Source organism: Nerophis ophidion, linkage group LG23 (genome assembly GCF_033978795.1).
Source record: "Nerophis ophidion isolate RoL-2023_Sa linkage group LG23, RoL_Noph_v1.0, whole genome shotgun sequence".
In the NCBI taxonomy this organism is placed as follows: Eukaryota; Metazoa; Chordata; class Actinopteri; order Syngnathiformes; family Syngnathidae; genus Nerophis; species Nerophis ophidion.
The window spans coordinates 42,286,916-42,312,799 of NC_084633.1; the positions used below are offsets into that span (position 1 = coordinate 42,286,916).

At 43.2% G+C, this 25,884-nt stretch overlaps 1 protein-coding gene across 1 annotated transcript in view; it reads right to left on the bottom strand.

Annotated features, from left to right (window-relative positions):
• mosmoa (modulator of smoothened a) overlaps window positions 1–25,884 on the bottom strand; it is a 45,527-nt gene that overhangs the window by 17,916 nt on the left and 1,727 nt on the right. The gene's annotated exons all lie outside the window — the stretch shown is intronic.

A 25,884-nucleotide genomic window follows, 5' to 3' on the forward strand; every position in this document is an offset into this window, starting at 1 on the left:
AGTCCATAGTGGATCTAACATAACATTGTCAGAGTCCAGTCCATAGTGGATCTCACATAATAGTGTGAGAGTCCAGTCCATAGTGGATCTAACATAATAGTGAGAGTCCAGTCCATAGTGGATCTAACATAATAGTGTGAGAGTCTAGTCCATAGTGGATCTAACATAATAGTGTGAGAGTCCAGTCCATAGTGGATCTAACATAATAGTGAGAGTCCAGTCCATAGTGGATCTAACATAATAGTGTGAGAGTCCAGTGAATAGTGAATCTAACATAATAGTGAGAGTCCAGTCCATAGTGGATCTAACATAATAGTGAGAGTCCAGTCCATAGTGGATCTAACATAATAGTGTGAGAGTCCAGTGAATAGTGAATCTAACATAATAGTGAGAGTCCAGTCCATAGTGAATCTAACATAATAGTGAGAGTCCAGTCCATAGTGGATCTAACATAATAGTGAGAGTCCAGTCCATAGTGGATCTAACATAATAGTGTGAGAGTCCAGTCCATAGTGAATCTAACATAATAGTGAGAGTCCAGTCCATAGTGAATCTAACATAATAGTGTGAGAGTCCAGTCCATAGTGAATCTAACATAATAGTGAGAGTCCAGTCCATAGTGGATCTAACATAATAGTGAGAGTCCAGTCCATAGTGGATCTAACATAATAGTGTGAGAGTCTAGTCCATAGTGGATCTAACATAATAGTGTGAGAGTCCAGTCCATAGTGGATCTAACATAATAGTGAGAGTCCAGTCCATAGTGGATCTAACATAATAGTGTGAGAGTCCAGTGAATAGTGAATCTAACATGATAGTGAGAGTCCAGTCCATAGTGGATCTAACATAATAGTGAGAGTCCAGTCCATAGTGGATCTAACATAATAGTGTGAGAGTCCAGTGAATAGTGAATCTAACATAATAGTGAGAGTCCAGTCCATAGTGAATCTAACATAATAGTGAGAGTCCAGTCCATAGTGGATCTAACATAATAGTGAGAGTCCAGTCCATAGTGGATCTAACATAATAGTGTGAGAGTCCAGTCCATAGTGAATCTAACATAATAGTGAGAGTCCAGTCCATAGTGGATCTAACATAATAGTGAGAGTCCAGTCCATAGTGAATCTAACATAATAGTGAGAGTCCAGTCCATAGTGAATCTAACATAATAGTGAGAGTCCAGTCCATAGTGGATCTAACATAATAGTGTGAGAGTCCAGTCCATAGTGGATCTAACATAATAGTGTGAGAGTCCAGTCCATAGTGGATCTAACATACTAGTGTGAGAGTCCAGTCCATAGTGGATCTAACATAATAGTGAGAGTCCAGTCCATAGTGGATCTAACATAATAGTGAGAGTCCAGTCCATAGTGGATCTAACATAATAGTGAGAGTCCAGTCCATAGTGGATCTAACATAATAGTGAGAGTCCAGTCCATAGTGGATCTAACATAATAGTGTGAGAGTCCAGTCCATAGTGGATCTAACATACTAGTGTGAGAGTCCAGTCCATAGTGGATCTAACATAATAGTGAGAGTCCAGTCCATAGTGAATCTAACATAATAGTGAGAGTCCAGTCCATAGTGGATCTAACATAATAGTGTGAGAGTCCAGTCCATAGTGGATCTAACATAATAGTGTGAGAGTCCAGTCCATAGTGGATCTAACATAATAGTGTGAGAGTCCAGTCCATAGTGGATCTAACATACTAGTGTGAGAGTCCAGTCCATAGTGGATCTAACATAATAGTATGAGAGTCCAGTCCATAGTGGATCTAACATAATAGTATGAGAGTCCAGTCCATAGTGGATCTAACATAATAGTGAGAGTCCAGTCCATAGTGGATCTAACATAATAGTATGAGAGTCCAGTCCATAGTGGATCTAACATAATAGTATGAGAGTCCAGTCCATAGTGGATCTAACATAACATAATAGTGTGTATGAGTATTTCTTCAACAATGCCATGATAATAATGATAATTGTGATAAATGTTGGTGAAAATAAGTGATATGAACATATCATATCACTACATTCCTCTGCAGAACAGGGCTCTGCTTTAATGAAGGCATGAGAGGTTCAAACTACAGCAGCTAACATATCAGAAAAGATCAGTAGCAGGATGGCAAATGAGGCTTGTGAGGAGGACTTTGTGTGGAAATGTTTTCATTTTGCTACTTAAAAACATGTTCTTGTAACAATCTGCAGCCAGTGCCTGTTCTCCGGTATGATTTAGCAGTTTTCAGTGCGAGTGATAGGGAGGTTGTTGGGACTTTGGGGAAAAGAAAACCACTTTAAGTGGCAAATGTGGAGGGCAGTCGCCAAGAATCATAGTTTCTGTCTGCAGAATGCAGCAAAAATAGCTTTGTCCAGCACAGGGAGTCAGCTTGAAGTGTTACGGCCCCAGGATATTGCACACAAGTCAGGAAAACAATGTCATGGATCTTCAAGCCGACGTTGTGCTGAGTGCACTGTCTCACCTCGGGGGTTTCTGCAGGGACATTCACACATGGGTTTGGTCCTGTATTTTGTTCACACGTGGCAGTGCAAAAACCGACATATTTGGCAGACCAAATTTGCTAAAACAATAACATCGGGACAGCACCAACAGTTGAGAAACAAGTGATGACCCTCCATGGTTCCTGTAAAGGACATTTGTGGTGCCTCCTGCGTCTTGCACTCCAAATACTTTGGAAGACGTGCTAGCATAAATGTCATGCATATATCTTCAGATTCATTGCTGATCATCAGACAAGCCATCAATGACTACGGATGTAAGGGTATTGCAGATACTGGGCTTTCAAAATCCCTCACAATAATGCCATGACATGTGACAGTATCAAACCAATGTCTTTTTTTTCTGGCGCTTTTCCATTTGCTGGTCTGAAAATAAACTACATCTCCCCAAATCCTCAGCGCAGCACAGGACCCACAAGGGGGTGGAAAGCCGTAAAGCGGAGAAAAAAATGAGGAAGGGTCCGGGAGAAGTGTGCTCGTAACAGATTAGAGTAGTGGTCACCAACTTTCTAGCAGCTCAAGATCTCTGGACACAGCCCAAAACCAAAGCAAAACCTACCTCGGGGTCAACTATGTTTATGTTTATATGGATGGATATAGCAAAACCGTCAGCTATTAATGCATTTTAGGCAACAGTGCTTACTTCGCCGGATTGTAGTCAGTTGGAGGCGTGTCTTAATGAAATTAAACAATGGATGTCCGCTAACTTTTTGCAACTCAACGCCAAAAAAACGGAAATGCTGATTATCGGTCCTGCTAGACACCGACCTCTATTTAATAATACAACTCTAACATTTGACAACCAAACAATTAAACATGGCGACACGGTAAAAAATCTGGGTATTATCTTCGACCCAACTCTCTCCTTTGAGGCACACATTAAAAGCGTTACTAAAACGGCCTTCTTTCATCTCCGTAATATCGCTAAAATTCGCTCCATTCTGTCCACTAAAGACGCTGAGATCATTATCCATGCGTTTGTTACGTCTCGTCTCGACTACTGTAACGTATTATTTTCGGGTCTCCCCATGTCTAGCATTAAAAGATTACAGTTGGTACAAAATGCGGCTGCTAGACTTTTGACAAGAACAAGAAAGTTTGATCACATTACGCCTGTACTGTATATACCTTTATATACATATATACATACATATATACCTATACTGGCTCACCTGCACTGGCTTCCTGTGCACTTAAGATGTGACTTTAAGGTTTTACTACTTACGTATAAAATACTACACGGTCTAGCTCCATCTTATCTTGCCGATTGTATTGTACCATATGTCCCGGCAAGAAATCTGCCTTCAAAGGACTCCGGCTTGTTAGTGATTCCCAAAGCCCAAAAAAAGTCTGCGGGCTATAGAGCGTTTTCCGTTCGGGCTCCAGTACTCTGGAATGCCCTCCCGGTAACAGTTCGAGATGCCACCTCAGTAGAAGCATTTAAGTCTCACCTTAAAACTCATTTGTATACTCTAGCCTTTAAATAGACTCCCTTTTTAGACCAGTTGATCTGCCGTTTCTTTTCTTTTTCTTCTATGTCCCACTCTCCCTTGTGGAGGGGGTCCGGTCCGATCCGGTGGACATGTACTGCTTGCCTGTGTATCGGCTGGGGACATCTCTGCGATGCTGATCCGCCTCCGCTTGGGATGGTTTCCTGCTGGCTCCGCTGTGAATGGGACTCTCGCTGCTGTGTTGGATCCGCTTTGGACTGGACTCTCGCGACTGTGTTGGATCCATTGTGGATTGAACTTTCACAGTATCATGTTAGACCCGCTCGACATCCATTGCTTTCCTCCTCTCTAAGGTTCTCTAAGGTTCTCATAGTCATCATTGTCACCGATGTCCCACTGGGTGTGAGTTTTCCTTGCCCTTATGTGGGCCTACCGAGGATGTTGTGGTGGTTTGTGCAGCCCTTTGAGACACTAGTGATTTAGGGCTATATAAGTAAACATTGACTGATTGATTGACTTCCTGTAAACAAAGTCCCAACAGCGCTGTCACATGCGCACCAGCGTCGTTTGGCTTGAAAATCATGGCGGACAAACTGCACAGACTTTGCCCTGGAGATTTCTCCTCACAGTAAACGGAGCCAAGCGCTTGGTTTAACTTCATTTTCCGTCGCTTCATTTCCCTGGAGTCTCGGCGTGCGTTTCAGAGTGCACTGCTGTTTTTAGATGGGACAGGTGTGGACAATAATGGAGATAGACGCACTTGTCCCACACTAAAAGTAAACAGCGAAGGAGAAAACTATTTGGATGTTGCTTTCATTTTTATACAGCATCCATCAGCTGCTGTGAATTAGCGTTAATAAAGTGAGGAAAGTCTTTAGCTTGTTTACTGGGATATTTAGTCCTCCTTTATTTAACTGCAAACAGTATCAGTGTTCAAATAACATCAATACTAGCTATAATGATTTGTTATCTCATCGAAATGAACGCAGGCTGTGAAGATTCTGTATTAAGTGTGAGAGGTATTACTCGTAATTATTTTTGTTGGCCAAACTGTTGCACTGAACCACAGATGTTGAAGAACAAAGCTTGTTTACTAAACTTCATCTTCATTTTTGATTGATTGATACTTTTATTAGTAGATTGCACAGTACAGTACATATTATTAGTAGATTGCACAGTACAGTACATATTATTAGTAGATTGCACAGTACAGTACATATTATTAGTAGATTGCACAGTACAGTACATATTATTAGTAGATTGCACAGTACAGTACATATTATTAGTAGATTGCACAGTACAGTACATATTATTAGTAGATTGCACAGTACAGTACATATTCCCTACAATTGACCACTAAATGGTAACACCCCAATAAGTTTTTCAACTTGTTTAAGTCGGGGTCCAAAATCTTCACTGCTTTGTGTTTTATTTTAATATCAAAAAGTTAACACCATGTTGTTGTTGTTTTTTTACATTACTTGTGTTTTTTTCATGTCACGAAGGTATTACTTTAAAAACCATTCATGTGACACAGCATTTTGGTAATGTTTTTTTGTGCCTAGTTAATTCCTATACAACATATTTCTGCTCAAACTCTCAATGGATCTGTCCCGATACAGCATGTACATATACATATACATCACTTAGAAAAATAATAATAAGCGGTAGAAAATGGATGGATAGATAATAAAAAATACCTGCCTCTATCAAAATGTAAAAATAGAGCTAAAGGCATCATGTAATGAGAAAAAGCTGACACCTTGATATTATTAATGAAAAAACAAAACAAGTACTTGTCTTTAGATAAAATGGATAATATTTATCTATAGCCTTTTTATTAGACAATACAAATTAGATGATGATATGGCGCTCACACCAAACCCCAACACTAATTTATTTACCTATTGAAACTTCAAACTTTTATTAGTAGATTGCACAGTACAGTACATATTCCGTACAATTGACCACTAAATGGTAACACCCCAATAAGTTTTCCAACTTGTTTAAGTCGGGGTCCACCTTCATCAATTCATGGTTCACCAAACAATCAGTAATCATGATTTCAATATTGATTAAAAATCATTTTAATGGCCATAATTGTCAGCCCTATGTGTAAGACTAGATCTTATACATGAACACTATTTGTTTGTATATGGACAAAAAGTGCAGTTACATCTCCTGGCCATCAGATGCAGTCTTTGAAAATTCTTCCATTGGTTTTTATTTTTGAATCTCTTATGTCCAAAAATGGCTATTTTGCACAATTTTCACATTGTTTTTAGCTATTAATGTTTTTTTTTTTTAATGCGTTTGTTGCTAGTTATTAGTGTGTATATCCTAAACATTCCTGCCACTTCATTTTCCACACTAGTAACATTTTTACCAAGTCTTTTTTTTTGGTACCATGAGATCCCGATAAATAAGTTCTGACTAATTAGTTTGGTATTTGGAACTCATCAGTGAGCCGTCGCTCTGGTCTAACAGTGTACCAGGTACTGATCTGATAAGATTGTTGAACTATTAAAAACTACATTACAACATCTGCTTTCTGTCCTTAAATTAAAACAGTAAACTTACCAAAAGTGGCCAAGAGCTGTTATTTCTTGCAACATTGTTGATTCACAAGTCAAATGCCAATAAAATTATTAGAAGAATAGTGCAAACCGTTGTGAGTTTTACCACGGTTAATCATTATGCCGTTTATCGTTCCATCCCTGGTACACCAACAATATTGGCTACAACAGGGGTTCTTAACCTTTCGGACCTCAGGATCCAGGGTCCACTTAAATATTAACACTGAATTAGTCATCTTACTCTTGATCTTAATCGTATTCAATAATCATACCTAACCTAAAGTACGTACAGTTCACATCCTTGTCAAATGATAAATCCACAAATAATAACCACGCAGATTATTATTTATTTAGCACATTAACCTTAATCTTAGGTCAGGCTGACTAGAAAAATAACTACGGAACAAAACAAAATATACAGTGTGAGAAAGGCTTATTAAGGAGAAATATTTTACATACATTTATGTTGTGCTAAAATAATGAATAATGAACATGTTAAGTTGGGGTCAGATCTTTCTGCAGGGTGGTTCTTCCGGGATGCAGATGGACAACTCCGGACAAAAGCGTTAGGTATGAGATGATTTATTTCTCATAAATCATACACCGTAGATACAAGCAGACAAAAACAAAAAAAAAAGGAAAACGTGCCGATGGCAGGGGAAGCTAAGGTAACCACTTGAAACAAGAATCAAGAGCGAGAAAACAAGAATACCCACGTAACTTGCATTCGGCAAATAATGAAGCCAGACTGAGCGTGGCGGGAAAGGTGAATAAATAGCTCTCTGATTAGTGGTGGACAGCAGGTGAGCGTACCGAACACTAACCAGAGGCAGGTGAACGCAATTAATCCCCATGGAAACCAAAACAAATCCAGAGGTGCACAAAACAGGAACAAAGGGAATCCAAAAGTAGCAGAACATAACTAAACAAAACATGATCATGACAGAATATGTTTCTTATCTAAACTGTCATTAAAACGCCTTCACCAATTTAGTCCAATTTTTTGCGCTTGAGAAACTTCTCTATGATGTCGACTCCAAACTTCCTCTGTTTGTTTGATATTGTTGTTGATATTGCCACAAGTGGTGGTAAGTGTATTACAACTGAGAAACAGATATTTGCTGGCCCTCTAGGAGCCCCAGCTCTATGGTTAGGACACATTGGGCTAGAACATGCTGAAAATGAGTGGAAGCAGGGAATTGAACGCAAAACACATTCAAAGAAATTGGGAAGTATCAGTGCAGATGGTGAAAGAGGAAGGTAAATATTCTTCCCCCACTCTTAAACAACACCAAACGTAACAATGATGCACTGTGGTGCAATTACACAGCGATACAGTATGTCCACCGCTGTGGCTATCCATTATTTACTCTTAAACAACACCAAACGTAACAATGATGCACTGTGGTGCAATTACACAGCGATACAGTATGTCCATGGCTGTGGCTATCCATTATTTACTCTTAAACAACACCAAACGTAACAATGATGCACTGTGGTGCAATTACACAGCGATACAGTATGTCCACGGCTGTGGCTATCCATTATTTCAGTAAACTACTACCTTCATCCTTTTTTTAATGAATGCACATCATCAACAATCAAATTGCACTTTTATCATGCGTGTGCATTGGTGCAAAACAATCAAAACTCAGCTGTTCCCAGCTACATGGATCATTCGAGCGGCCATGTGGAAACCATCTCCACAAATTCAAAGTTCCAGGCTTTCCATGCGGTCAGGATTTGATCATTTTTTTATTGGTTGCATTCAAATAATTATTCAAAGCAACAAAATATAGAATAGAATAGAAATTACTTTATTGATCCCGGGGGGAAATTCAGCACCACAGTTCGCTCACAATAAACACTTAGCTATGTTTTCCATGTGAATAATATAAATACAGTCTATTGTACAGCATTATTCACATGTGAGTAATATAAATACTGTCTGTTACAAAGCATTATTCACATGCAAATAATATAAATACAGTCTATTATACAGCATTATTCACATGTGAAGAATGTAACTACAGTCTATTATACAGCATTATTCACATGTGAATAACATAAATACAGTCTATTGTACAGCATTATTCACATGTGAATAATATAAATACAGTCTATTATACAGCATTATTCACATGTGAATAATATAGAGTCTATTGTACAACATTATTCACATGTGAATAACATAAATACAGTCTATTATACAGCATTATTCACATGTGAATAATATAAATACAGTCTATTATACAGCATTATTCACATGTGAATAATATAAATACAGTCTATTATACAGCATTATTCACATGTGAATAACATAAATACAGTCTATTATAGAGCATTATTCACATGTGAATAATATAAATACAGTCTATTATACAGCATTATTCACATGTAAATAATATAAATACAGTCTATTATACAGCATTATTCACATGTGAATAATATAAATAAAGTCTATTATATAGCATTATTTGCATGTGAATAATATAAATACATTCTATTATACAGCATTATTCACATGTTAATATAAATACAGTCTATTATACCGCATTATTCACTTGTGAATAATATAAATACATAATTATATGAATTAAAGCTTTTTTCTAGTTAAATGAATTACTTTAATCGATTAATCATTGTAGTCTCAGATCTGTCATCATGAAGTTACATCCACCATATCTTTATTTTCTAAATGCTCATTGTGCGCTGCATTGATGAATTGTGCAATGTCAGGTTGTTGACAATGAAGCGGCCCTGACCCACTTACTAAGCTGGCGTCCTGCAGTAGGGACAAAGAGAGGAAGCTGTAGATCAAGAGAATGTTTTCAGGACAGAAAGAAATCACTGGGGACACGACAACAACACTTGTTTTTGTCTGCGAATTTGACTGATAGAGTGATCACTTTGAAAAGGCTGAGGTCCATCTACTGGTTGTTATTGTTAGTGATGTCCCTGTTTAGCATTTCCACAGTTATTTGTATGGATTAGCTTGCAAACAAAAGTCAAACTCAGAAGATGCTGACTAAAAATCACTGCAGAACAAGCAACAATCCAAGTGTTTCCAAAGTGTTTGTATTAGGGTTGTCCCTAAAAAAAAGTATTAAGATACTTTGAGACTTTTTAAAATAAAAGGCACATAGAGCTAGGTGATACATGGAATATACTGGATATATGGCAGGTTTGTCTCTGTGCGATATAGAAAATGACTATATGGTGATATTGGAGTATACCTTCTCACGCAGTTGCTTTTAACTGCGGGCATTACACTACAGCCTCTTCTCACTCTTTCTTGTCTCTCCTTCTCACAGAGACATAAAACAAGCGCACCTTTTTACTTACGTGACATACTGTCAGGTGTGCAACGTCATACACCCTCACCCAGCAGAGAGGTAGCGGCATGGGGAACATTAGCAGTAGCAGGTGGTGCAAGCGGTCTACCAGGAATTGATGGGCGTGGACCCCGACTTAAACAAGTTGAACAACTTATTGGGGTGTTACCATTTAGCGGTCAATTGTACGGAATATGTACTGTACTGTGCAATCTACTAATAAAAGTTTAAATCGATCAATCAATGCGGTGCGAGTGGTAATACGTGAGAGAGAAGGTGCTAATCTGGTAACAAATGGACGAAGAAAAACAGCAGGGGGTCCATCGTCTGGCAGTGGTTTGGCTTCAAGCGGGAAGATGTTGAACAGACAACCGTAATATGTGAAGTATGCAGCAAAAGCGTTGCTACAAAAAATGTGTAGCATCAAGTCACCCGCTGGAGAATGAAGAGTGCTTGAAACGCCGCATGTCAACATCTCCGTTCGGGGCCACACCCACAAAATGCCCAAGCAACCAGCACTGACCCAATTGAGCCTGGCGTCTTCCATTTCCACATTAACACCATATGAAAAAATAGTCAATGTAGGAGCCTAATAGAGAGCCATACTTGAATCTATGTTTACTTTATTATTTGTGAGTGACTGATGCGTGTATGTCAGTGTGCACACTTTGCAGGGGGTGGAAAGTTCCCACGCAGGCCTATAAGGGGGCGGGAGCGCACTGGGCGTGTGATTGGCAGTCGGGCACCAGCATACCGTCAGTAGACCTCACCCGTCTGTAGACCTCACCCGTCTGTAGACCTCACCCGTCTGTAGACCTCGGCTTTATATAGGCTACCTTTTATTTTGTTTCCCGAGTATTCTGTTCCTTGATTTTTGTAAATAAAATAATCTTCAATCTCGCTGCAGGATCAGCTTGAATTAGTAGATGGATGGCGGGAAAAGGAAGAATACGTGACAAGGAAGGCTGTGTATGGTGTGAGTCAGACAAGATGCCCGCGCCCCAAGTGGAACAAACATTTGAAACAAAGGGGTTATAGGAACAATCACTTTAGTGTTTTATGCCACATCAGTCTGCAGGAACCTACCACATATGGAAGGACATACACTATTAATGCAACAAAAGTGCACTTGATTTGTTTTTAACCATTACAGTGGCGTTCTGTACAAAAAGTACAATCTTTTTTAGCGTTGTTTTGATATGTCATCTTAGTGACATCATGCACAAAAGTGTACTAATAGCTTGTTTGTACAAACCCCGTTTCCATTGGAGTTGGGAAATTGTGTGAGATGTAAATATAAACAGAATACAATGATTTGCAAATCCTTTTCAACCCATATTCAGTTGAATATGCTACAAAGACAACATATTTGATGTTCAAACTCAAACTTTATTTCTTTTTTGAAAATAATAATTAACTTAGAATTTCATGGCTGCAACACGTGCCAAAGTAGTTGGGAAAGGGCATGTTCACCACTGGGTTACATCACCTTTTCTTTTAACAACACTCAATAAACGTTTGGGAACTGAGGAAACTAATTGTTGAAGCTTTGAAAGTGGAATTCTTTCCCATTCTTGTTTTATGTAGAGCTTCAGTCCTTCAACAGTCCGGGGTCTCCGCTGTCCTATTTTACGCTTCATAAAGCGCCACACATTTTCCATGGGAGACAGGTCTGGACTGCAGGCGGGCCAGGTAAGTACCTGCACTCTTTTTTTTACAAAGCCACGCTGTTGTAACACGTGCTGAATGTGGCTTGGCATTGTCTTGCTGAAATAAGCAGGGGCGTCCATGAAAAAGACGGCGCTTAGATGGCAGCAAATGTTGTTCCAAAAGCTGTATGTACCTTTCAGCATTAATGGTGCCATCACAGATGTGTAAGTTACCCATGCCTTGGGCACTAATGCACCCCCATACCATCACACATGTGTAAGTTACCCATGCCTTGGGCACTAATGCACCCCCATACCATCACACACGCTGGCTTTTACACTTTGTGTCGATAACAGTCTGGATGGTTCGCTTCCCCTTTGGTCCGGATGACACGACGTTGAATATTTCCTAAAACAATTGGAAATGTGGACTTGTCAGACCACAGAACACTATTCCACTTTGCATCAGTCCATCTTAGATGATCTCGGGCCCAGAGAAGCGGGTGGCGTTTCTGGATGTTAGTGATAAATGGCTTTCACTTTGCATAGTAGAGCTTTAACTTACACTTACAGATGTAGCGACCAACTGTATTTAGTGACAGTGGTTTTCTGAAGCGTTCCTGAGCCCATGTGGTGATATCCTTTAGAGATTGATGTCGGTTTTTGATACAGTGCCGTCTGAGGGATGGAAGGTCACGGTCATTCAATGTTGGTTTCCGGCCATGCCGCTTACGTGGAGTGATTTCTCCAGATTCTCTGAACCTTTTGATGATATTATGGAGCGTAGATGTTGAAATCCCTAAATTTCTTGCAATGTCACTTTGAGAAAGGTTGTTCTTAAACTGTTTGACTATTTGCTCACGCAGTTGTGGACAAAGGGGTGTACCTCGCCCCATCCTTTCTTGTGAAAGACTGAGCATTTTTTGGGAAGCTGTTTTTATAGCCAATCATGGCACCCACCCGTTCCCATTTAGCCTGCACACCTGTGGGATGTTCCAAATAAGTGTTTGATGAGCATTCCTCAACTTTATCAGTATTTATTGCCACCTTTCCCAACTTCTTTGTCACGTGTTGCTGGCATCAAATTCTAAAGTTAATGATTATTTGCAAAAAAAAACAATGTTTATGAGTTTGAACATCAAATATGTTGTCTTTGTAGCATATTCAACTGAATATGGCTTGAAAAGGATTTGCAAATCATTTTATTTTGTTTATATTTACATCGAACACAATTTCCCAACTCTTATGGAAACGGGGTTTGTAGGTTGTGAGTTCAAACATGGAGGTAGAACAAGCTTGGAGGGGACACAAACTCTGGAAGCATCTCCCTCTCCATGTGGAACAAGCCAGTTCTTGGCCTACTTTTAAGACCCTTCTTAAAACCCATTTTTAACCCAGCATGAGACTTTACACTGTTTGTAACTTCTTAACTGCTTTTTATCCAACAAATTATACTTAAGATAATTGGTATTTTGCTTTTTCAATGTGTATTTTACTTCTGTTTTAAATGTTATTTTTTAGTCTGTCCTTTGCCTGTATTTCTTTGTGGCGTACGGCCCTTTGTTCTTCAACTCTGCTTCTTTTTAAAGGGCTTGGTATGGTACTGTATCTAACATCCACTGTCTTTCAAATTTCACTTTCTGGTACGTAGGGGTGTAACGGTAAACAAAAAATTGGGTTCGGTACCTACCTCGGTTTAGAGGTCACGGTTCGGTTCATTTTCGGTACAGTAAGAAAACAACAAAATGTAATTATTTTGGTTATTTATTTACCAAATGTGTAAACAATGGCTTTATCCTTTTAACATTGGGAACACTATAATAATTCTGCCCAGGTTAATCCACATTAAACTGCCTCAAATTGTTGCTCGATTAAATAAAATGACCAAACTTTTCTTCTACATATAAAAAGTGCAACATTAAACAGTTTCAAGTCAACTCATCATGCTTCATTTATTACAGCATTTGGGAAGCCTGTTGTTGATTTTTATTATATAAATGTTATATTTGTATCAACATGTGATAGCAGGGACTCTGCCATTCAAAGCTTATCGGTCCGTAAAACACACACACACACACACCACAAAATGAGCTAACGTTACGCTACAAGCTAATTAGCCTTCACCTCAAGCCAGAACTGCGAGCGAGTTGAGCTGCAGTTTAAGTTTCTAGAAGGTCAACGGGCTCATAGTGATGTTAGTAGTAGTTGACTGGGAGGTGTTTATTATCATTTGGGGAGAGTACGCTGCCTTATGCTCACCTGCTAAACACCTATCTGCTCGACGCTGAAGCATTGACTACATGCGCTCTGAATATGCACTGCTGATTGGCTGTTATCGATATATATGTCACCAATCAGATGGTTGTGTGGGTGGGACAATGCTGGGTGCTGACACAGATGCAGAAGAAGCAAAGCAGCTTGTTAAGACTTTAGCTTAGAAACTCGTTCGGTACACCTCTGTACCGAACCGAAACCCCTGAACCGAAACAGTTCAATACAAATACACGTACCGTTACACCCCTACTGGTAAGTAGTGTCCTCTACAATGGAGATTTTTCTGCTCGATTAGTTTGGGAAATGAAGTTTCTCAGAAAAGTTCACTCCCATTTTAACTTTTATTAATGAAAACGCCACACACAAATTGAGGTTTAGCTTTGCTGGCTTCATCTTTTTCGGGTGATGGTATCTTATCAAGTAGCTGAGGTACTTTCACACGGTGCACCTTGACCAAGTCTGTTTTGGTTTTGGAACGCTCGAGAGGAACGAGGCACATTTTAGTACCTCCGCCACACAGGTTATGTTTTTACCTTTTTGTTTCTCAGCAACATAATTCAAACAGTTTGAAAAAACCCAAAAACAATTAGTCTTAAGTACTATGAAGTGGAACACACATCACTTCTGCTTCCTGTCCCTCTCCCCTGTACGGTACTGCACACCCCGACAGAGGATTCTGGCAGATTCCTTTTTTTCCAGAACCTCCAAAGCAAATGTGCCAGAAAAAAATTCACTCACCAAGTTTTCGTTCAATCGCGTCATACGTCATAACATAATTGGTAAGATTTAGAAAACGCAACACGGCAGTATTTAGAATACCTTTATAACCCTATCATGTAGATATCATTTTCAGGTTTAGAACTATGAAATAGGTACCAATCTTGTCAGCATCACAAGGGCTTTTAAGTCGTGGAGAAATTAGTTTACATGCCGGTTCCGCTCGCTACTCTAGCGTCCTTCCAAAAACAAAAGCTATTAGGTTAATTGTGGACAAGTGGCATGAAAAATGAATGGATATATTTTTTGGGGTGGATACAAATAAAATCACTGTATTTTCCGGACTATAAAGCGCACTTAAAATCCTTTTTTTCCCCTCCAAACTCGACAGTGCGCCTTATAACCTGGTGTGCCTAATGTAAGGAATAATTTGGGTTGAGCCTACCCACCTCAAAGCTATTTTATTTGGTACATGGTGTAGTGATAAGTGTGACCAGTAGGGTTGGGTATCGAGTATCGATTGGAACCGAGACTAACTTTCCGATTCTCCCGGAATTGTTCAAAAGTTTAAATTTCGATTCCTAGTTTCGATACCCAGTCTGCCGACCGGGGAAAAAAATAAGTCCGCCGACCGGAAGAAGAAGCCGCTTAACACCAACGAAGAAGCGGCCACCGCCAGAAGTGTTAGCATAGCCGAGCGAGTCAGTCAAGCATGGATAGCGGGCGTCGGCGGAAGAAAGTGTGGCTTTATTTTACAAAAAAAAATGAAATATCGGCGAAATGTAAGATGTGCGAAAGGACTGTTTGGTGCTTAGGAGGGTGCACGTCGAACATGATGAAGCACCTCCGAGTCCATGGAGTACAAATAAATGCGTGTCCCGTCTTCGACGCGCTGCGCCCACAGTCCTCCTCTGCCTCTTCCTCTGGCTCCGGCTCCGACGCCCAGCCTGGCACCTTGGTGACTGCACTGCAGTCCGAATCCGGTAAGTAAAACAATATATATGCAATAAATAATGTGTTTTGCGCCAACGTTGAGGCAGCTAACAAATTAGCCCGCATATTTTTTCATAGATAATTTACAAGCTGCTAGCCGGGCTCCGCCATGTGCTCAGCGTTCTCTGTTCACCGTAGCAGCAATGGGGAAGATGTCGGTGCCACAGACGGAAGAGTGCCACAGAAAGGTCACTGCACACATAGTCCAAAGACTGCATCCCTTTTCAGAGGTGGAATCTCCAACATTTAGGTTGGTTAAGCATTAACGTTAGAGCTAAGCTAATTGATACTGGACTAAACAGTAACAGCAACATTACATGTTTGTTTATGTTTGCAGGGATATGGTGAAAACTCTCAACCCACAATACATAGCACCTTCCAGGGACTACCTGGCAGACACATTGATCCCGGCATGGTACAAGAAGAATCGGAATCGAGAATCGTCAGGAATCGGAATCGAAACAAAGAATCGGAATCGTTCAAATTCAAACGATACCCAACCTTAGTGACCAGTAGATGGCAGTCAAACATAAGAGATACGTGTAGACTGCACTACGGTGGGTCTCAAGTAAACAACAACAAAAATGTTATATGTTTCATTGCAAATATAGAACATTACATACAGCGCTCAAAAATCTGTCAAAATGTTTTAGTAGGACTTTGGTAAGCTTTGAAGCCACATCGCTTGATGGATTGTACGCTGCTTCAATTTAGGAGTATTATTATGCTGTGGGTATAAGGTAAGACATATTATCTGCCGATTGTTTCACTATATTACGCAAAAGCTACTTTTCTTACCTTCCTGTACCTGCTGATCTGTATTTGGGATCTGCATAAGTTTTGAAAAATTGGCATAAGTTTTGACATAAGTTTTGAAAAATTGGCTTCACGGTGGGAGAGGGGTTAGTGCGTCTGCCTCACAATACGAAGGTCCTGCAGTCCTGGGTTCAAATCCAGGCTCGGGATCTTTCTGTGTGGAGTTTGCATGTTCTCCCCGTGAATGCGTGGGTTCCCTCCGGGTACTCCGGCTTCCTCCCACCTCCAAAGACATGCACCTGGGGATAGGTTGATTGGCAACACTAAATTGGCCCTAGTGTGTGAATGTTGTCTGTCTATCTGTGTTGGCCCTGCGATGAGGTGGCGACTTGTCCAGGGTGTACCCTGCCTTCCGCCCGATTGTAGCTGAGATAGGCGCCAGCGCCCCCCGCGACCCCGAAAGGGAATAAGCGGTAGAAAATGGATGGATGGATGGCGGGTCCACCTTTAAAGTTAAAAGTTAAAGTAGCAATGATTGTCACACACACTCTTGGTGTGGCAAAATTATTCTCTGCATTTGACCCATCACCCTTGACATCCCCCAGGGAGGTGAGGGGAACAGTGAGCAGCAGCGGTGCCGCGCCCAGGAATCATTTTTGGTGATTTAACCCCCAATTCCAAGCCTTGATGCTGAGTGCCAAGCAGGGAGGTAATGAGTGCCATTTTTATAGTCTTTGGTATGACTCGGCCGGGGTTTGACCTCACAACCTACCCATCTCAGGGCAGACACTCTAACCACTAGTCCACTGAGTAGGTTTGTAGTCTGTGCCGATTCCGTGTGGATAAGCTTCTTCTTTTTCTCTATCTTCTTGTTATGTGACATTCATCATCTACTGTTGCCATTTCTAATATAAAGTAGTGTAAAGTTCTTACTTACATCCGTCAGTAAACTCACCATGAAAGCACTAAAACACACCGGTGTAGTGAGTTTACATTAGCCATCCAAGGAACTTTAGTTATTGGAGAGTTCACGGGACACATTTCGGGTGTTGTTGTTGCACTAGTGAGCCACGGATGAGGAGATGCTGCTCCGTTATTGATTGAAGTAAAGCCTGAATGTCATTAAAACAGTTAGCTCCATCTTTTGACACTTCTTCCACTCTGTCCTTGCACGCTACACCGCTACAACAAGGAGAAGACACTTTCCAAGTGGAGGCACGTAAATAAGAGCACCCACAAAACGGCGCATCCTGAAGAGACTGTCAGAAAGCCACTTGAAGATGATGTGTAAAACATCATCTATACAACATTTTGAGCAAAGAAGCACCATTAAATGATTATGTAGACCACAAGAACGTTTTTTACATTTAATATATGACCCCTTTAATGCGCCTCAAAATCGGTGCACCCTACGGTCCAGAAAACAGGGTAAATGCTGTACAATATTGCGAGATTATTTCAAACTCTGAAGGTTTTTTTATGCTATTGTAATTGGTTTCAAACAATATTTAGCCTCTAAAACAGGAGTCGGGAACATTTTTGGCTGAGAGAGCCAAGAAGCCAAATATTTTAAAATGTATTTCCGTAAGAGCCGTAAAATATTTTTTTAACACTGAACACAACTAAACACGTGCATTTATAAGTAAGACGAACATTTTTAGAGTATAATAGGTCTCGTATTCTTTGTAATAACATTGTTATTCTGAAGCTAACTGTGGAGGGGGCGTGGCCTGCGGGCCTGCAGCCAAGCGGGGTGTTGCCAGGACCGGCCTCGAAATCAGCGACAGGTGCGTAGACGGCCCACCAGGGCCTTGTTACCTAATCACCTGTCGCTCTGTTATAAGTAGCAGCCAGGAGGAGAGACGGGTTGGTGCTGGAGCCAGAGCGCGAGCCAGAACGAAAGAGAAAAAGACAATTGCTGGAAAGCAACTGAGAGACTTATTGAAAAATGAAACAATACTGTAACCCTGAAACAGGGTCTCATGTCGGTTCTTGGTGGTCTGAAGAACCCCCAGGAGGGCAAGCCCCACACTAACCAATAATAAATAAATAACTTCTTACCATCATAGCAACTTCTTGAACAGGTGCGGTAGAAAACGGATGGATGGATTAAAAATGCACGATGATGTTTTATATTTTGAACGTCATTTTTAACACTGATGACAAGTGGAATTATTCATTATTTATAGTGTTAAGCAGAGTCAGCTCAAATTTACCTGAGAGCCGGATACATTCTCAAAAGAGCCACATCTGGCTCCCGAGCCATAGGTTCCCTACCCCTGCTCTAAAAGTTGTTTTTAAAGGCATGTTAGGTGTTATTATTGTGGTGTTTTTGGACGGGCAAGCAATGGTGCTCATAAATGGAGGTAACAATATTATTTAGTCGCATTTCAACAATGTCTCTCTACTGTTCTTCGTGTTGAATCTTCAAGTAATAGAAAAGAATAGACGTGTTGAAGTCGCTAGCAACGACTTGTTAGCAGCTTGTTTTAGCAGATTAGCCAACGGTTGCTTGGTGGATGTCTTGACTTTTTCAATCCAAACAAAGTAGTTCCTCTGTCTGGCAACACATTTTCAAAAGGTTTTGTTTGTTTACATGTTATGTAGACCAGTGTTTTTCAACCTTTTTTCAGCCAAGGCACATTTTTTGCGTTGAGAAAATGCCGAGGCACACCACCATCAGACATCATTAAAAAACAGAACTCAGTTGACAGTAAAAAGTTATTTTTAGATATCTCTTTAAAGCATAAGCAAGTATGCATCACTATAGATGTGGGATCTGAGCGGACCATGTGGTTGTGGCTTGTGCAGCCCTTTGAGACACTTGTGATCTAGGGCTATATAAGTAAACATTGATTGATTCATAGCTCTTGTCTCAAAGTAGGTGTACTGCCACCACCTGTCAAATCACACCCTGACTTATTTTGAAGGGGTTTTTTTTTTGCTGTTTACCTGCGTGTAGTTTTTACTTCTTGTCTTGTGCTCCTATTTTGGTGGCTTTTTCTCTTTTTTTTGGTATTTTCCTGTAGCAGGTTCAAGTCTTCCTTTGAGCAATATTTCCCGCACTTTGTTTTAGCAATCAAGAATAGTTCATTGTTTTTTATCCTTTTTTGTGGGGACATCGTTGATTGTCATGTTTGGATGTACTTTGTGGACGCCATCTTTGCCAATGTAGCTGCTATGGTGGATGTGATGGAGGTGGAGACCAATGTAGCTGCTATGGTGGAGGTGATGGAGGTGGAGACCTAGTAGCTGCTATGGTGGATGTGATGGAGGTGGAGACCAATGTAGCTGCTATGGTGGATGTGATGGAGGTGGAGACCTAGTAGCTGCTATGGTGGATGTGATGGAGGTGGAGACCAATGTAGCTGCTATGGTGGATGTGATGGAGGTGGACACCAATGTAGCTGCTATGGTGGATGTGATGGAGGTGGACACCAATGTAGCTGCTATGGTGGATGTGATGGAGGTGGAGACCAATGTAGCTGCTATGGTGGATGTGATGGAGGTGGAGACCTAGTAGCTGCTATGGTGGATGTGATGGAGGTGGAGACCTAGTAGCTGCTATGGTGGATGTGATGGAGGTGGAGACCAATGTAGCTGCTATGGTGGATGTGATGGAGGTGGAGACCAATGTAGCTGCTATGGTGGATGTGATGGAGGTGGAGACCTAGTAGCTGCTATGGTGGATGTGATGGAGGTGGAGACCAATGTAGCTGCTATGGTGGATGTGATGGAGGTGGAGACCAATGTAGCTGCTATGGTGGATGTGATGGAGGTGGAGACCAATGTAGCTGCTATGGTGGATGTGATGGAGGTGGAGACCTAGTAGCTGCTATGGTGGATGTGATGGAGGTGGAGACCAATGTAGCTGCTATGGTGGATGTGATGGAGGTGGAGACCAATGTAGCTGCTATGGTGGATGTGATGGAGGTGGAGACCAATGTAGCTGCTATGGTGGATGTGATGGAGGTGGAGACCAATGTAGCTGCTATGGTGGATGTGATGGAGGTGGAGACCTAGTAGCTGCTATGGTGGATGTGATGGAGGTGGAGACCTAGTAGCTGCTATGGTGGATGTGATGGAGGTGGAGACCAATGTAGCTGCTATGGTGGATGTGATGGAGGTGGAGACCATGTAGCTGCTATGGTGGATGTGATGGAGGTGGAGACCTAGTAGCTGCTATGGTGGATGTGATGGAGGTGGAGACCTAGTAGCTGCTATGGTGGATGTGATGGAGGTGGAGACCAATGTAGCTACTATGGTGGAGGTGATGGAGGTGGAGACCAATGTAGCTGCTATGGTGGATGTGATGGAGGTGGACACCAATGTAGCTGCTATGGTGGATGTGATGGAGGTGGAGACCAATGTAGCTGCTATGGTGGATGTGATGGAGGTGGAGACCTAGTAGCTGCTATGGTGGATGTGATCGAGGTGGAGACCAATGTAGCTGCTATGGTGGATGTGATGGAGGTGGAGACCTAGTAGCTGCTATGGTGGATGTGATGGAGGTGGAGACCTAGTAGCTGCTATGGTGGATGTGATCGAGGTGGAGACCTAGTAGCTGCTATGGTGGATGTGATGGAGGTGGAGACCTAGTAGCTGCTATGGTGGAGGTGATGGAGGTGGAGACCTAGTAGCTGCTATGGTGGAGGTGATGGAGGTGGAGACCTAGTAGCTGCTATGGTGGATGTGATGGAGGTGGAGACCTAGTAGCTGCTATGGTGGATGTGATGGAGGTGGAGACCAATGTAGCTGCTATGGTGGATGTGATGGAGGTGGAGACCTAGTAGCTGCTATGGTGGAGGTGATGGAGGTGGAGACCTAGTAGCTGCTATGGTGGATGTGATGGAGGTGGAGACCAATGTAGCTGCTATGGTGGATGTGATGGAGGTGGAGACCTAGTAGCTGCTATGGTGGATGTGATGGAGGTGGAGACCTAGTAGCTGCTATGGTGGATGTGATGGAGGTGGAGACCTAGTAGCTGCTATGGTGGATGTGATCGAGGTGGAGACCAATGTAGCTGCTATGGTGGATGTGATGGAGGTGGAGACCTAGTAGCTGCTATGGTGGATGTGATGGAGGTGGAGACCTAGTAGCTGCTATGGTGGATGTGATCGAGGTGGAGACCTAGTAGCTGCTATGGTGGATGTGATGGAGGTGGAGACCTAGTAGCTGCTATGGTGGAGGTGATGGAGGTGGAGACCTAGTAGCTGCTATGGTGGAGGTGATGGAGGTGGAGACCTAGTAGCTGCTATGGTGGATGTGATGGAGGTGGAGACCTAGTAGCTGCTATGGTGGATGTGATGGAGGTGGAGACCAATGTAGCTGCTATGGTGGATGTGATGGAGGTGGAGACCTAGTAGCTGCTATGGTGGAGGTGATGGAGGTGGAGACCTAGTAGCTGCTATGGTGGATGTGATGGAGGTGGAGACCAATGTAGCTGCTATGGTGGATGTGATGGAGGTGGAGACCTAGTAGCTGCTATGGTGGATGTGATGGAGGTGGAGACCAATGTAGCTGCTATGGTGGATGTGATGGAGGTGGAGACCAATGTAGCTGCTATGGTGGATGTGATGGAGGTGGAGACCTAGTAGCTGCTATGGTGGAGGTGATGGAGGTGGAGACCTAGTAGCTGCTATGGTGGATGTGATGGAGGTGGAGACCTAGTAGCTGCTATGGTGGATGTGATGGAGGTGGAGACCAATGTAGCTGCTATGGTGGATGTGATGGAGGTGGAGACCTAGTAGCTGCTATGGTGGAGGTGATGGAGGTGGAGACCTAGTAGCTGCTATGGTGGATGTGATGGAGGTGGAGACCAATGTAGCTGCTATGGTGGATGTGATGGAGGTGGAGACCTAGTAGCTGCTATGGTGGATGTGATGGAGGTGGAGACCAATGTAGCTGCTATGGTGGATGTGATGGAGGTGGAGACCAATGTAGCTGCTATGGTGGATGTGATGGAGGTGGAGACCTAGTAGCTGCTATGGTGGATGTGATGGAGGTGGAGACCAATGTAGCTGCTATGGTGGATGTGATGGAGGTGGAGACCAATGTAGCTGCTATGGTGGATGTGATGGAGGTGGAGACCAATGTAGCTGCTATGGTGGATGTGATGGAGGTGGAGACCAATGTAGCTGCTATGGTGGATGTGATGGAGGTGGAGACCTAGTAGCTGCTATGGTGGAGGTGATGGAGGTGGAGACCTAGTAGCTGCTATGGTGGATGTGATGGAGGTGGAGACCTAGTAGCTGCTATGGTGGATGTGATGGAGGTGGACACCAATGTAGCTGCTATGGTGGATGTGATGGAGGTGGAGACCTAGTAGCTGCTATGGTGGATGTGATGGAGGTGGACACCAATGTAGCTGCTATGGTGGATGTGATGGAGGTGGAGACCTAGTAGCTGCTATGGTGGATGGGATGGAGGTGGAGACCTAGTAGCTGCTATGGTGGATGTGATGGAGGTGGAGACCTAGTAGCTGCTATGGTGGATGTGATGGAGGTGGAGACCTAGTAGCTGCTATGGTGGATGTGATGGAGGTGGAGACCAATGTAGCTGCTATGGTGGATGTGATGGAGGTGGAGACCTAGTAGCTGCTATGGTGGATGTGATGGAGGTGGAGACCTAGTAGCTGCTATGGTGGATGTGATGGAGGTGGAGACCAATGTAGCTGCTATGGTGGATGTGATGGAGGTGGAGACCAATGTAGCTGCTATGGTGGATGTGATGGAGGTGGAGACCAATGTAGCTGCTATGGTGGATGTGATGGAGGTGGAGACCTAGTAGCTGCTATGGTGGATGTGATGGAGGTGGAGACCAATGTAGCTGCTATGGTGGATGTGATGGAGGTGGAGACCTAGTAGCTGCTATGGTGGATGTGATGGAGGTGGAGACCAATGTAGCTGCTATGGTGGATGTGATGGAGGTGGAGACCAATGTAGCTGCTATGGTGGATGTGATGGAGGTGGAGACCAATGTAGCTGCTATGATGGATGTGATGGAGGTGGAGACCAATGTAGCTGCTATGGTGGATGTGATGGAGGTGGAGACCAATGTAGCTGCTATGGTGGATGTGATGGAGGTGGAGACCAATGTAGCTGCTATGGTGGATGTGATGGAGGTGGAGACCTAGTAGCTGCTATGGTGGATGTGATGGAGGTGGAGACCAATGTAGCTGCTATGGTGGATGTGATGGAGGTGGAGACCAATGTAGCTGCTATGGTGGATGTGATGGAGGTGGAGACCTAGTAGCTGCTATGGTGGATGTGATGGAGGTGGACACCAATGTAGCTGCTATGGTGGATGTGATGGAGGTGGAGACCTAGTAGCTGCTATGGTGGATGTGATGGAGGTGGAGACCTAGTAGCTGCTATGGTGGATGTGATGGAGGTGGAGACCTAGTAGCTGCTATGGTGGATGTGATGGAGGTGGAGACCAATGTAGCTGCTATGGTGGATGTGATGGAGGTGGAGACCTAGTAGCTGCTATGGTGGATGTGATGGAGGTGGAGACCAATGTAGCTGCTATGGTGGATGTGATGGAGGTGGAGACCTAGTAGCTGCTATGGTGGATGTGATGGAGGTGGAGACCAATGTAGCTGCTATGGTGGATGTGATGGAGGTGGAGACCTAGTAGCTGCTATGGTGGATGTGATGGAGGTGGAGACCTAGTAGCTGCTATGGTGGATGTGATGGAGGTGGAGACCAATGTAGCTGCTATGGTGGATGTGATGGAGGTGGAGACCTAGTAGCTGCTATGGTGGATGTGATGGAGGTGGAGACCTAGTAGCTGCTATGGTGGATGTGATGGAGGTGGAGACCTAGTAGCTGCTATGGTGGAGGTGATGGAGGTGGAGACCAATGTAGCTGCTATGGTGGATGTGATGGAGGTGGAGACCAATGTAGCTGCTATGGTGGATGTGATGGAGGTGGAGACCAATGTAGCTGCTATGGTGGATGTGATGGAGGTGGAGACCTAGTAGCTGCTATGGTGGAGGTGATGGAGGTGGAGACCAATGTAGCTGCTATGGTGGATGTGATGGAGGTGGAGACCAATGTAGCTGCTATGGTGGATGTGATGGAGGTGGAGACCAATGTAGCTGCTATGGTGGATGTGATGGAGGTGGAGGCCTAGTAGCTGCTATGGTGGATGTGATGGAGGTGGAGACCAATGTAGCTGCTATGGTGGATGTGATGGAGGTGGAGGCCTAGTAGCTGCTATGGTGGATGTGATGGAGGTGGAGACCTAGTAGCTGCTATGGTGGATGTGATGGAGGTGGAGACCAATGTAGCTGCTATGGTGGATGTGATGGAGGTGGAGACCTAGTAGCTGCTATGGTGGATGTGATGGAGGTGGAGACCTAGTAGCTGCTATGGTGGATGTGATGGAGGTGGAGACCAATGTAGCTGCTATGGTGGATGTGATGGAGGTGGAGACCTAGTAGCTGCTATGGTGGATGTGATGGAGGTGGAGACCAATGTAGCTGCTATGGTGGATGTGATGGAGGTGGAGACCTAGTAGCTGCTATGGTGGATGTGATGGAGGTGGAGACCAATGTAGCTGCTATGGTGGATGTGATGGAGGTGGAGACCTAGTAGCTGCTATGGTGGATGTGATGGAGGTGGAGACCAATGTAGCTGCTATGGTGGATGTGATGGAGGTGGAGACCTAGTAGCTGCTATGGTGGATGTGATGGAGGTGGAGACCAATGTAGCTGCTATGGTGGATGTGATGGAGGTGGAGACCAATGTAGCTGCTATGGTGGATGTGATGGAGGTGGAGACCTAGTAGCTGCTATGGTGGATGTGATGGAGGTGGAGACCAATGTAGCTGCTATGGTGGATGTGATGGAGGTGGAGACCTAGTAGCTGCTATGGTGGATGTGATGGAGGTGGAGACCTAGTAGCTGCTATGGTGGATGTGATGGAGGTGGAGACCAATGTAGCTGCTATGGTGGATGTGATGGAGGTGGAGACCTAGTAGCTGCTATGGTGGATGTGATGGAGGTGGAGACCTAGTAGCTGCTATGGTGGATGTGATGGAGGTGGAGACCTAGTAGCTGCTATGGTGGAGGTGATGGAGGTGGAGACCAATGTAGCTGCTATGGTGGATGTGATGGAGGTGGAGACCAATGTAGCTGCTATGGTGGATGTGATGGAGGTGGAGACCAATGTAGCTGCTATGGTGGATGTGATGGAGGTGGAGACCTAGTAGCTGCTATGGTGGAGGTGATGGAGGTGGAGACCAATGTAGCTGCTATGGTGGATGTGATGGAGGTGGAGACCAATGTAGCTGCTATGGTGGATGTGATGGAGGTGGAGACCAATGTAGCTGCTATGGTGGATGTGATGGAGGTGGAGGCCTAGTAGCTGCTATGGTGGATGTGATGGAGGTGGAGACCAATGTAGCTGCTATGGTGGATGTGATGGAGGTGGAGGCCTAGTAGCTGCTATGGTGGATGTGATGGAGGTGGAGACCTAGTAGCTGCTATGGTGGATGTGATGGAGGTGGAGACCTAGTAGCTGCTATGGTGGATGTGATGGAGGTGGAGACCAATGTAGCTGCTATGGTGGATGTGATGGAGGTGGAGACCTAGTAGCTGCTATGGTGGATG